The sequence below is a fragment of the Taurulus bubalis genome, assembly GCF_910589615.1.
Source record: "Taurulus bubalis genome assembly, chromosome: 8".
NCBI lineage: Eukaryota > Metazoa > Chordata > Actinopteri > Perciformes > Cottidae > Taurulus > Taurulus bubalis.
Window position 1 is genome coordinate 26,309,740 of NC_136596.1, and position 14,829 is coordinate 26,324,568.

A 14,829-nucleotide genomic window follows, 5' to 3' on the forward strand; every position below is an offset into this window, starting at 1 on the left:
TCTCACGTCTGTTTTGACCTTCAACTTCAGCTCCACTTCATCTCAGCCCTGCATCTGGTTGTGCTGCATATAGAGCGTCCTCCTCCTTAAACTCTTTCATTCACATCATCTTATCAATATCTGTAAAGTAAAAAAAATATTAAAACCTGCAGCAACCGGTGTGCCGGTTTAACGTTAACGAGTGACTGCGTGAACTGAACCAGACCGGGGGGTGACGGCATGTTTCATCACGTTACGGTTTTTTACAAGCAAGACTAACGGAACATAAAGTAACTTTAACGATGATACACAACCCAAACATGTTAGCTAACGTGATACCAAGCTGACTAGCTTCCATTAAAAACAAGTTTGAGGGAAATGAAGATGCTGTAGACATCTTAACGCTGATTGGCCAAGACTCGACATGTCAAAGATGTTCTATTGCGAAGATCATGACCTCAGCTTTTCTCCGTGTCTCACTCCACCTCAGAAACGCCGGCCAGCCAGTTGCTCTGCTCCGCTCTTTTTTTCTTCTCCGCGACTTATTGAATGGCGTACTAATCGCGCGACACAACAAATCAATAATTCAATTAAAAAAATGAGAGCGAAATCTGTCACAGAGTCTTACTTTTCTGTTTCTATAGTTCCATTGGGATGAACAGGACATGTTAAGCATCCCAACTGAAGGAACAGTTGCAGGCCCACTCTGTGATTCAGGCTGACATCTGCTGTATATCTCTGTTATACATACGCAGCGTTTGAGAAAACAATCTCACCACCAGATCTTGTAGTAGTTGTTAATAATAATAATTTCAGGGACATATCAAAACATTTTTCACAGGCTGCTAAATATGAACTTGTGTAAAAGGGATGGAAAGGCACCTTTTAAATTCATAGCCAAACAAGTGAATACGAATATAAAAATAAAACCAACCACAAGATGTTGCAGTACTTACCGGCTCACAGATAAACAGAAATTATTTAAAGGAGCAAGATTGGAAATTCTGATCTAACAGTGAATACCTGTCAGGGAACAGGAGGGCGGGTGCTGCACTTCATGAGAACAGTGCAGAGCAACCTAGTGGGGCACTCTCACGTGCACTTAACGCAAGCACAGCCAGACTGGCTTTGTCAGCAAAGCAAGGAGAAGCTCATATAACATCACACACAGACGGAGAGCGACTTCATTCTCTGTTCAGAAAGACACTATATCTTTATATATTTTTATATAGCAAACCGTTGTATATTGTCACGTGCAGGTAATAATGCTGCAAGCAGTAGATGAGTAAACATGAGAAACTGACATCATTATGTATTATTTGCAGGTTATTTTTGACATTTATATGTGTTTAAATAATGTGGGTGAGGTGTGGAGGTCCATGTAGCATACTCCTGCTTTCCCTAAACATAATCTGTAATGTTGACTCTGGTAATGAGAGCAGAGCTCGCAGTATTTTATAATATGAGAGAGCATTGATGCATTTGTGCATAACATTAAAAAGGTATGCAGAGATATGCTTTACTTTGCATGTAGCATGCAATAAAGCAACTTCATGTATCAAACATGAGACTTACAGAAGTACTACAATGCTTACTAAAACAAATCTAATGTATACTTTAATGTATCCATTTTATTTTCATTTTCATTTGTGAACAACAATTCATTCAGTTATTAAACACTAAGAGCGACATGCTTTTTTTTCCTTTTAACATGCTCTTCATTTAATTACGACACACTTAATGCATACATAAAAAAGGAAATAAATGCATGCATTGCATTTCAATTGAAAAAGATGCTATCTGTATGGAGTCTGCACATTTTCCCTTGGATTGTAAACTCTGCCACAGGCTCACAGTGCTAAGCTTCTTAATTCTTGCAGTCCTAGAAAAGATAAATTACACATTTTCCATGGATACTAGGAATTCACAGGGGACGTGCACCATATTGGTTGGCGATCCAGGCGTTCTTCTCTCACCTTTTTTCTTCCATTCTTTTTTTTCCTCGCTCATGGCTCAAACCAGCTGGGAGTGTTCACACATGAGGGTTTAAGAGCTGGGGAAAGAAATACAGATCAAATACACACCTTAGCCCCAGTGCTCGATATAACCACCCCCTTGTCTTTCAAAGGCAGGGATAGAACTGCACCAACCCCCACAAATATCCTTGGCTAAGATGTTTTCAGCCTGCGGGCTGCATCTCCACTTTCTTGCTCTTCGGTACGACATTAGAGATGATCTGATTCCATCTCTGGAAAACAGATTTCTCCAGATCAAAAGGATAATTGCACATCAGGTATAATTTGGGCAGTCAAGAAGCAACAGCGTGAAATAGGATTAAAGTGTATCGACACAACAAAGCTTGGTCCTCAACTATCCCAACTTTAAGGGCTTTTTAAGAAAGAAAAAAAAGCTTCCTAATATTAATCAATTAAAATAAATTGGCCCGGGCTAACCCATGCCGGCTTATGATATGTTCACATTTTGATTGATGGCTCTGCTTAAAAAGGTGTCATTGATGAATGCAGTCTGATCACTCGCTGTGTAAAGAGAATGTTAACGACGCTTTAGAGGTCGTACAGTTACCTCAGTAACACTCTGGCTTTCTTCCCCAACACACCAACTTATGAACTAACCAATTTGAGAAACTTTCACATTTCTATTCTATTATTCATATATAAAAAGAGTGAATTAATTAGCCGTGTTTCCTTTCCTGTAGGGCCACTGCTTTCTGCATAACATAATTAGAATAATCTATCTGCATGGGTCAGGTCACACGTAGCCCGAACCTGCTGGAACATTTCACTGGAAAATGTACTGTAATGCCCTTTGTTCATAAACATTTTAACATATATATATATATATATATATATATATATATATATATATATATATATATATATATATATATATTTTTTTTTTTTTTTTTTAAACCCGGGAAAACATTCTGTTGTGTCACATTCTGTCACTAACATGCCAGAGAACAGAGTAAGTGAAAAGTAGAAAGCAGCATAGAGGACAGTGATATGAGTCCATCAAGACTGAGCATGAATGATATAACATAACTAATCAACTAACTAAACTATTGCTGCACATTACAAATTGTAAAATATTTGATTTCATTAAAACAACAAATTAAGAGAACTGTGTTTAGTAGATTTGTAACATGTTAAAACATTATTTACGAGTATAATAACTTACTGGCTGCACAGTGGTGCAGTGGCTAGTACTGTTGCCTCAAAAAGCAGGAGTGGCCCGTGTTCGGTCCCTGGTCTGGGCAGTCCTGTGTGGAGTTTGCATGTTCAATTCAGTTTATTTTATATAGCCCAACATCACAAATACAAGTTTGCCTCGGAGGGCTTTACTGTACACATGACATCCCTATCCCGGAACCTCACATCGGATCAGGAAAAACTACCCCAATAAAGATAGTAAAAACCCTTTCACAGGGAAAAAAGGGGAAGAAACCTGAGGGAGAGCAACAGAGGAGGATCCCTCTCCCCGGATGGACAGAAGCAATAGATGTCATGTGACCAGAATGAATAACGTAACGGAGTTACAGCACATTCAATGAATGTGACAGAAATTATTCATATAATGAGTAGTATGCATGGTCCATGATCCAGATAGCCACGATCCATTAAGCAGAAGAAGGTAGAGAGGAGTGGCATCCCAGGGGCAGTGTGAGGAGAAAGCAGGGCCATGGCAGCTGGCAGGACCGGCTCCAGGCCAGTTGCATCAACAGGGCGAGGGGGAGGACCGGGGTCCTCTCCCTGGTTCCAGGCAGCCACGAATCCATGGAAAAATAAAGTAGAGTTAGTAGTATGCATTGAAGAGACAATCATTTATCCAGAAGGAGAGAAAGAAGAGGTGAAGAGGAGAGGAGGAGAGGAGGAGCAAAAGAGGAAGAGAAGGAAAGGAGGAGCTCAGTGTATCCTAAGATGTCCCCCAGCAGTCAATGCGTATAGCAGCATATCTAGGGGCTGGACCAGGGCAAACCTGAGCCAGCCCTAACTATAAGCCTGAAACAGCCCTAACTATAAGCGCCATCAAAGAGGAAAGTCTTAAGTCTACTTTTAAATGAGGTGACCATGCCTGCCCCCCGAACTGAAAGTGGAAGCTGATTCCACAGAAGAGGAGCCCGATAACTGAAAGCTCTAGCCCCCAACCTACTTTTTAACACTCTGGGAACCACAAGTAACCCTGCATTCAGTGAGCGTAATGCTCTCGTAGGGTAATATGGCACTATAAGGTCCTTAAGATATGATGGTGCATCACCAGTTAAGGCCTTGTAGGTAAGGAGAAGGATTTTAAACATGATTCTCGATCTTACAGGAAGCCAGTGTAGAGCAGCTAGTACAGGAGTAATGTGATCTCTCTTCCTCGTTAGTACACGAGCTGCAGCATTCTGGATCAGTTGGAGAGATCTAAGGGATTTACCGGAGCAGCCTGATAATACAGAGTTACAGTAATCCAGTCTTGAGGTAACAAATGCATGAATCAATGTTTCTGCATCGCGTATGTTCCCCCCGTGTCAGTGTGGGTTCCCTCTGGCTTCCTCCCATAGTCCAAAGACCTGCAGCGCAGGTTAATTGGACTCTACATTGCCCTTAGGTGTGAATGGTTGTCTGTCTCTATTAATGAGCCCTGCGATAGACTGGCCTTCAACAGCTTCAATGTCAGCTAGGATCGGCTCCAGCGCCCACGACCCTGAATAGAATAAGCGGTTCAAATAATGTAATGGATGGATAATAACTTACTTTAATTAAGGCCAGACAGGCAACACTATTACCATTATAAACAACAATAAAATAAAAACATCACAAAACAAAGCAGAGTTTGTGTAGTTGCATGTGTCTTTTATTCTGGTCTCAGACACAATAGAGAACATAACCCAGAGCACAGGGGGACTAGAAGGTGTATGAGAGGTGGACTTCCTGTGAAGAAGCAGAAACGGCTTATCCAAATCAACCTTTGGACAGAAATGGTATCACTCAGGCTGAGCAAAACATTTTTTGTGGAGATTTTTCTTTTTCACTTGCACTGACAAATCATTTGTGCACTTCCTATTTGCAATATATATATAAAAAACACACCGGCTGGCGGCTCTGACATCATCCAGCAACAGTTAATTTTCAGTCCATGATGTTTTGTGATTTATTTATTTCACTACAGTACAAATCTCCAGCTTTGTGTTCAAGTGATTTCAGCTGTCGATAAACTAAGAGGTCTCTGCAAAGGTGCTTTAGCAATATGAGTCAAAGCTACATTTTGATCAAACGCTGTTCTAAAGAGGACACACAATGCAAATGAGCAGAAGAAATCACTTGTTGTAAACAGATAGTATATATCATTTTTCCTCATAATTCTCATTTATACAACAATGGCTTTAAAGTCAACATCTTTAATTTCTTAATATGTAAGACAAAAGAATGCTACATTATTTATATATATATAATTACCCTTATCAATATTCTTTTAGTGAAACCATAACAGCTATGGTTAAGTCCATGTTACCTTCACATTATACCAACACATTCTATAAGACTCTGTAGTTGAATGAACTGAGTACATGTTATTGTACAACTCTCAACCGCAGTAGTACATTTCAATAAAGCAAACAGTTACACCTCCCTGAGATGAAGACCATACTGACCATACTGACTATATGAAAGCATCTTAACCATAGGACATATTTCTAAGCCTATAACCCTGACCACATACATCAGACTGTGTATGCTGCATTACACAGCAAAATAAACACATGGTAAAACTTTCTATGACACCCATGTCTTTAATTATAAACAAACTTATGTGTCATAATCTGCTTCTGGCAAGTTAAAAGCACTCGTAAATATGCATACTTGACATATTATAAATACTTTCATATTTACTATGAGGTCAAGGATTATAATATTTCCTTATTTTATGGTATTTCAACTATGAGAATTATAATACATTATGACCCTTGCAAAGAAAATGTCAGTGGGTGACCACTAATCATTAAGTATTATGACACTTGACCCTATATATATTGTGTGACTCTAAATACAATTGTGAGCAGATTACTAACTAAGTACTATTTATAACTAATTGTATGTATGTTCAAGAATTATTTTAATCAAAATAGCATTTTTAGGATAAAGAGGAAATATCGTGAAATTTCAACTTTATTCTCGAAATACAAAAATAGAAGAAAAAAAAAGATTCCGCCTCAACTTTCCCCTTATGCCTGGCCCTGATATTCTTCCGTACGGCATTAATTTGGTGAGGTCAAAGGCATTGTTACTTACATATTATGAAAAATAAATGTGATGGTGTGATACATTTAAGGGTAAAAATAAAAAGCTTTAAAATTGCAATCTTCTGTGTCAGTGTAAATGCACACATATTATTAATTCTACCAGAGACACAGACAGAAGTCAAGCTTGTAGAAAATAAATACCATTACAACATATAGTAAAAGTTGGACCTGTGTCATTATTGCCATCAATCCCTTTAAGACACAAGGGATTTAGCTCTGCTGCAAGCATGTGTGCAAAAGCTTAATAGTTGAGCATACAAAATCTGAGGGCAAAGAAAATGATAAACACAGTTAAAGCCCACAATGCTAAGTAAGGTATATCTGTTCCTTTGAATTTCAAATAAATATGCTATGTTTTATTTAAGACAAAGTATAAAAAAGTGAAAATGAATTCTAATTCAATCCATAAAATTTTAGAAAGGCTGCTATGTATGACATCCACTTTAATGCGGTCAGATAGTCAGTGGATAAAAACACAGCTGCAGGGGAATGACAAAGGTCAATGATTCAAGAGTGGAGAAACATAGACTGTTTTAAACTGTACACCGACAGATAAATAGAAATAAATCTCTTTATTTTCCTCCTTGTCGGGGTGGCTGAAACTGAGTGAAAGATAGATGAGAGAAAAATATAAATAATGTGGAAGAGAGCGGAAGCAGAGGCAGAAAAAGCAGGGCAAGCTGACCATAGCTTGTCTGACATCAATCCAAGAGTTGGTTTTTTATCTTCGGCCAACGCTCACTGGACACATATCTGATTCTTCACACTGTTGGAGAAAGACACAAAGAGAGAGGAAAGGGTCAGGTGTATCAGCAATGCACTGAAAGTCTCATATTCAGACTAAAATCTGCAATAAGAAATTGGGAAGTGCCGTGACTGATGTAAATTAAGTGACAAATAAATCAACGTTGACTTATGGCTTCAAACGGAACGAACAGCAGTCTCCTGGTTGAAAGATCACCGTTTGTTGGCCCGGTATCGGCTTATGTGGTCTTTATACTTCCATATTCATGATTACATTACATTACATTTAGCTGACGTTTTTATCCAAAGCGACTTACAATAAATGCAATTCCACCATGAGTACAAACTCGGAACAATAAGAATCAAGAAAGTACAATTTCTTCAACAAAGTTAATCAACAAAGTGCTATCAGTAAGTGCCACTACGGCGCTACCTTCCCTATTCGAGGTGTAGTATTCGTAGCACAGTACGCAAGTACCAATGTTTTGAAGCGGATGCGGGCGGCCACCGGTAACCAGTGAAGGTCGCGGAGGAGTGGAGTCGTGTGGGTGAATTTTGGGAGGTTAAAGACCAGTCGAGCTGCTGCATTCTGGATGAGCTGCAGAGGTCGGATGGCACTAACAGGTAGACCTGCCTGGATAACATAACACATTATTCTGTGAGATACCTACAAATTACGGTAAATTCTTTTTTGCAGGTATAGCTACGAATCTTGGGTGAGACCAGGATGAAATAAACGTGTTTCTGGTTGTGGTCACCCCTTATCATTCCTCGTGATAATATGGATTGGACGTGCACGGACCAGTAAAGGAGGGCTGTCTAATTAAACCTGCCCAAAAGACCATTGGTACCCATCACCGAGCATAGGTAAGAGTCCAAAGCATATTAAAAGACAATACACACCACAGCTTCAGCCGGTTCACCCTCTGCTGTCTAGAAAGAGATACAGAAGTATCAGCTGCCATACCACCAGACTTCAGAGCAGCTTCTCCAATGCCTCCCATAATTGATTACATAAAAAAAGATTTATACTTGGCTTCTGTGTATCGGTACAATGTTGCCACGCAAACTATCGCGATACTATGCTGAATCAATTTTTTTCCCCCACCCCTACCATCCAGGGCCCTAGATGATCCAGATTAGACAAGATCCAGGCCAGCAGCTGTTATGGAGGCACTAACAAGGCGTGATTCTGTCACACTAGCTCTGTAACGTTATCACACTAGCTTACATTGCAGCAAGAGTGGAGCTTCTGCAGGGCACCCGGGCAAACAAAGTGTTATCCTCATCCATGGCTTTCCTCAGAGAGATGGCAGTGGCAGCTACCTGGGCTTCTCCGTGCTCTTTCATCCATTTTTAATCGGCAAGATGTATCGGAAAGTGTGCTAGACGGTAGATGAAGCATGGCCCGATCTAAAAACGGTGCGCCTCAATACGATTATCACAGATAAGCAGGGCTGCATGGCCACCATTAGGTACAATATTGACATCCCCACTCTTCTGCAACGTCAGTACTGTGAGAATAGATTGTTACACAATCTTCCCCACACAGTAGGTGCATCTATGGTTTGTGAACTGGTGTACCGCTTGCACAAACATAGTTATAGACTACATCAGCTGCCACCCAATAGCAAGAGCTCTTACATGTTCAACAAATCCCTCTTCTTCAAAATGCTGAAAGGTTACCATCTAATCCCTGTGGTGTGATTGAATAGGCAGCAGCCTGTACCAGCAAATGGCCTCTTCTCATCAGTTTATCTTCTCAAAATCGCTGTCCCCATCTCTACTCGGCTAGCAGAGCTGATATAGACTAGCTCAATCCCTCAACCCACTGAGGACTGTGTCAAGAGAAGCAAATGGCTATCTTTCTCATAGACAGTACAAACAGTATCGCCAGTGCTCCAGTGGATTAATAGCACATGGAAATAAATCAAGAGGAAACGTCCAGTGTGCCCAAGTGGGGATAGAAAGTGGAACCAGCGTAACTGACAGATTGACAGTGAGTATTGTTTTTGTAGCTTTATTTTTACTTCACTTAGTCAATGCAGTTTCTTTTGTCAGTGCAGTGGGAATTGCGTAATCTGCTCTAGAAAAAGGGACAACCTGCTATGTGTGTCCCTTAAGGACAAAACATAACAAGCTGTCACATTTATTTTATTCGAGAGCTTAATGTGGCAAGAGCAGCAGTACAGCAGAATATATAATCAGACATAAACCTATACACACATAAGACTAAAGACGAACAAATCATACATATTTCAGCATCATCGCGCATGGGTGCATATAAAGAGTAATAAATAGCTTTCAATACAATTTTATTGACTTCATTCTGCACAACTTCCTGCTTTAATGCAGATACATAAAGTTAATAAAGCTGGATGGAAATTTAGCAATCCTCTTCACATATTATTCTTCTCTCAAAGAAGATTTATTGGCTTTTCCATCATTGACACAAGTGTAAGTTTCTGACTAATAGAGCTATGGAAGCTGTTCTTCCACAGAGGAAATCATGGGATTTTGGCATCCCACTTCCCTTAACTAAAATATCTCACAGACTATCAAAGGAGACAAAATGCAGGTGCTATGCGTCGTAATGTCAGTTCTCTGATAAGATGCACTGTGATGCACTGAGGAGTGCATCACAGTGCTGGGCTCCCGACATACAGTGGCTTGCAAAAGTGTTCGTACCCCTTGAACGTTTCCACATTTTGTCACATTACACGCCACAAACATAAATATATTTTATTGGAATTGTATGTGAAAGACCAACACAAAGTGTCACACAATTGTGAAGTACAAAGAAAATTATACATGTTTTTAAAAGAATTTCACAAATAAAATGAAACCGAAAAGTGCACGAGACAGCTCATGAGACAGGTAGGCGTCCGTTAGTAAAAACTCCTTTGAGGTGATCTAGTCTAAAACTCTGGCGTAGTGTGGACGCTCGGTGTAAACGTAGTAAGAGATATACGTTTTTAAATGGAAACGCAGTTGTGTGGACAAGGCCTATTTACCACTGGTGGTGGTGAAGAAGAAGAAGAAGAAGACTAGAGTTGCTGTACCCGTCGATGAATAAAGCAGACTGATTGCTGACTGGCGGTGCCCAGGGTGGCGGCGGGTCGTATCGGTTGAGCTTCATGAGGGGCCGTTTAGGCCATAACTATTGAGACACTCTCACACTCACTACTGAAACACTTACACACATACTAATGAAACACTTGTACATTCACTATTGAAACGCTCTTACGCTCACTAATGAAACACTTACACATACATACATACTCTGTAAACCTATGCACGCTCATATATAAAACACTGTACATACTCGTCTGAAACACTTACGCATACATATGAGAAACACACACGCATACATATATACTTCTGTGTCATATACACATACATATCTGTATATCTGACATAGATGTGTGTTTAATTGACCTCAATGCAGCAGACACATGACTGTATTTATTTTTCTCCTCTTGATAGTTATAACAGGTAAAATAGCAATACAATGTCAATAATTGTCTTTATTATTGTTCTATAATTTCATAATTACAAAAAAAACTAGTTTTTGTATATATATATATATATATATATATATATATATATATATATATATATATATATATATATATATATATATATATAAGCTGTGATATCAAATAGCTTTTGCGGGTCCAGACAATTTTTATTTGGTGGAAAATGGGGCAAAATGGCTCTTTGGATAGGAATGATTGCTGACCCCTGCCCTAAACTGACAGAAGGACATGCCTTTAAAGACGCTTGGGGACGATACATGACTTCAAGCCTAGCCTTCTAATCGTACTGCGCCACACACACAGACACACTCACAGATTTAAAGTTAAGAGTAAAAATCTTTTAACGCTACTGTATATCAAGGCTTCCTCTCAAGCTGAAGAAGGGTCTCATAAGTAATTCACCGAGCGGCCAGTGTAGGTTACCCAGCTGCACAACCTCCAACGGCCCAGAGAAACCACACCACCTCCAGCATCAACTCCCCCAACGCGGCTACTCTGCAACTTATGTATTCCTGTGGCGTGTGACAAATTGTGTCGGCACATTACTCGAGTGAAGCATTTTTCATGCATAATTCATCCTCAAGCCAACATTCCACATGGACATTTTCAAATTCCTTTGAAGTTAATTCCCTCTTCGTGATGAACAGCCTCGCTTGCGTTGGCTGTGTTGCAGCTTATGATTGTCTGTGTTGTCTGTCTAGATGAAGTCACCTGTCCAAATCAATTGTATTGTACAATACTGGAGTGCTGGAGAGATTTACATCTAATAATCCTCCATGCAAAATAGCAGGAGATTACCTTGGTCCATTTGTAAATTCAAGACTAGTTTAACATACTTTACATACGAACACACACACAAGATTTTATCCCCGCCATGTCTCTCATGTTTTTTGTTGTGCTATCTAATTGTTGTAAATTAATGATATGTGATATATGGGTAACTATGTGATACATGGTGTGCATGCTTGCACTTATTAATTAGTAATATAGCTGAGGCTGAGTTTTGCAGGTATTTGGTCACACCTGACATTTTGACCTGAAGATGGCGCAAGAAGAAAAATAAGCTTCTACAATTAATCCTGGGGGCAACATATGTGTCATTAAGATGCGTCCTCTTTACATAGACGTGCCTTTGTCTACAGCGAGAGATGATTTCCAATATTATATCAGCCACAGAATCAAGTGAATATATAAATGACAGGGAATGAAACGATCAAAGGTTGGCATATCATTGAGCCTTAGCCAGTATCTGCAGGCCCCAGGGAGAACATCAAGAAGAGAGAGAGAAAGAGAAGAAAGCAGGTAAATTGACAGGCACTTGCCAGCTCTGTAGCCAACTGGGATTCTTAAAAGCATGACAATCTCTCTCTGAGGTGATGCTTCCTCTGTCCTTTGTCCCAACCAGATGAAATTGTCAGCATGGGAACTGCTTACACATAAAGTGGTTTGTACAATTCCCTCCACTGAGCAGCTAATGGGTGCAACGTGTAAAAATGGCCTGGCCATTCACAGAGCTCCTGCTGTATTGTTGGAAATCACAGAGCAGATACATGGGCAAAGAATGCTGGGAAAATATGGTCACTGAAAACTCCCACTGCTTCAGCCCAGGCAGTTTTCAGCTTCCACACACAAAGCCCTGTACTTGCACAATATGTAGCCCTCCAGCAGTCAGAATCACGGGTCGTTCACAACAGCTTCCTACTAATGAGATAATTTCAAGAATTCTATCTGTCCAGACTTCTTATGTTCTCTTTCAATTTCTTCGTTGGATGAAGCCGAAGATCAACATTCAGTAACTCATAGGAACAGTATAGTGCCCTTTTCCCAGTCAACTACTTACAACTAGTTATCTTTATCAAGTGGTTTGTCATGGCGCTGGGAGGAAAGTATTAAAACAAATAATGTATTAGAACTTCCATATCGAAAGTCCTGTTGATACAAACATTTTACAAACCTTGCCATCCTGTGCTACTTTAAATGGAACAATGCAATGGAAGCAGTGTTAGATTGTAGTTTAATATTATGATTGGTCATTCCCTGTGGGTCAATAACTTACAGTAGGGCTGCACAATGTATCTTTTAACGTATGCATATGCAAGGCGTATGTATGCATGTGTATCTGGGATATGTTGAATATATTTTATGTCACACAAAATCGAAACATGTCACACGAAATCGAAACATCTTTTTAAATAGTATTGTTCATATTGTGATCTGAATGAGGGAAAGGTTTGGATGCTCTGGCCGTGGAGTATGGGGTCTGTTATGTTTTTCATGGAATCTCACTTTTTTTGTTGCATGATTCAAAAAAGGAAACCTTACATGGTTGTCATTTTCTAGTGACCAATCCAGTGTTTCCCAGACCTACAGTCTCACCACGGTTTCATAATGATCCAAAAATAATTTGACACTTCTTAACGGGTGGGTCCACGCAGTCTGTATGGGAGGATCCCCCGTGGGATCTCTCCCAACTGGGCCGTTCAGTCCTCAGGTCTGCGTCAATGTCAGTGATCCAGCAAACCTGTCTTGAATCACAGACCCTGTGTGTTTACTATCATTCATATCTATTCAACAGATTGTGTACAAGAGCACAACGATCTTCCCAGACATCTTCAATTGGATGGAGGCAGAGGTGTCAAGTAACGAAGTACAAATACTTCGTTACCTTACTTAAGTAGAAATTTTGGGTATCTATACTTTACTGGAATATTTATTTTTCAGACGACTTTTTACTTCTACTCCTTACATTTTCACGCAAATATCTGTACTTTCTACTCCCTACATTTTAAAAATAGCCTCGTTACTATTTCATTTTGGTTTGTTTTCATTCCGGCTTGTCATCGTTCAAAAACACACACACAAAAAACCTCTCCGCCCCGTTGCCCACAGATACGTGCGCGCACACAGGTGAGCGCTGAGCACACACACCAGCGGACAGAGCGCTGCGAAAAATATGTCGCGTGAAAAGTAGACCGCTATATCTGCGTTTTAAACGCTCCCAGGGTGAAGATGAACAGCAGCTCATGTGAGGAGCAACCGGAGTTCTCCTCGCACCGGAGCAGCTCTCTGAACCCGGAGCAGCTCTCTGAACCCAGAGCAGCTCTCTGAACCCAGAGCGACTCTCTGAACCCGGAGCAGCTCTCTGAACCCGGAGCAGCTCTCTGAACCCGGAGCAGCTCTCCTGTTCCAGGTGAAACGAGCCAAAGTGCTCGTGTCTTCTACCAACAATGAGCTGCTGGCTTCACATATTACAAAAGTACAAAGTACACAGATCTAAAACTAAGTCATTAATAAATACATGGACAGATGCCTGTACTTTCGGGTAAATGGTTGCGGTACGCCGTTAACAGGTTGCGCTTGCGCATGCGCGATTTGACGCGACGCCATGAGCTCCGTGAGCTCGTCTTTTCCTGCTGTTGCGTTTCTCAAAATAAAAAAAACAGATCTAAGCTCAATATTGAGCATGAATTGAGAGAGGCCGTATCAAATCTACAACCCCGTTTATAACATGTGTGTCAAGGAAAGCAGCTCACTGCAGCCACTAATACTGATACAACCTGATGGCTCACATATCTGGACTCATTCTGTTTTGTTTGGCAAAAAAAATTAAAAGCTTATTGTTTTCCACAATGAGCTATTTAGTAGTAACTAAATATGAGTATTGAGTATGGTACTTTAATGTATTTGCATTGTAATAAAATGTGATCATTTTAAATGGGCATATATGCAGCTGAAACGGGTAGCCTAGTGCATCCCACATTTTTCAACATAACATTTTAAAACATTATGGCCTTTATAAAAATGATTGTTTTGGGGGATGTGGGGTAGTGCACTATAGGCCCCTGAGATGCGGCTTAAGAGTTTGTCCTTAATGGAAAAAAATACATTCCCCTTACATTACTTTTATACTTTTAAGTAGTTTTTAAACCAGTACTTTTACACTTTTACTTAAGTAAAAAGCTTGAGTTGATACTTCAACAGAAGTATTTTTAAACCCTAGTATCTATACTTCTACTTGAGTAATGAATGTGAATACTTTTGACACCTCTGGATGGAGGCAAATCACTGTCAAAATCCGAGAGCGCAAATCAAACATCTAACTTGTGTAATTCAGTAACAGCACTTTTGTAGTTATTTTAATCTGAAAGGCAGTGTTTTCCTAAACCTAAAAAGTACTTTTATGAAAACCGTTGTTAAACCTAACTAAGTATGTCACGATCTTTACCTAAACCCAACTAAGAAGGTCTGTTGCCTAAACCTAACTAA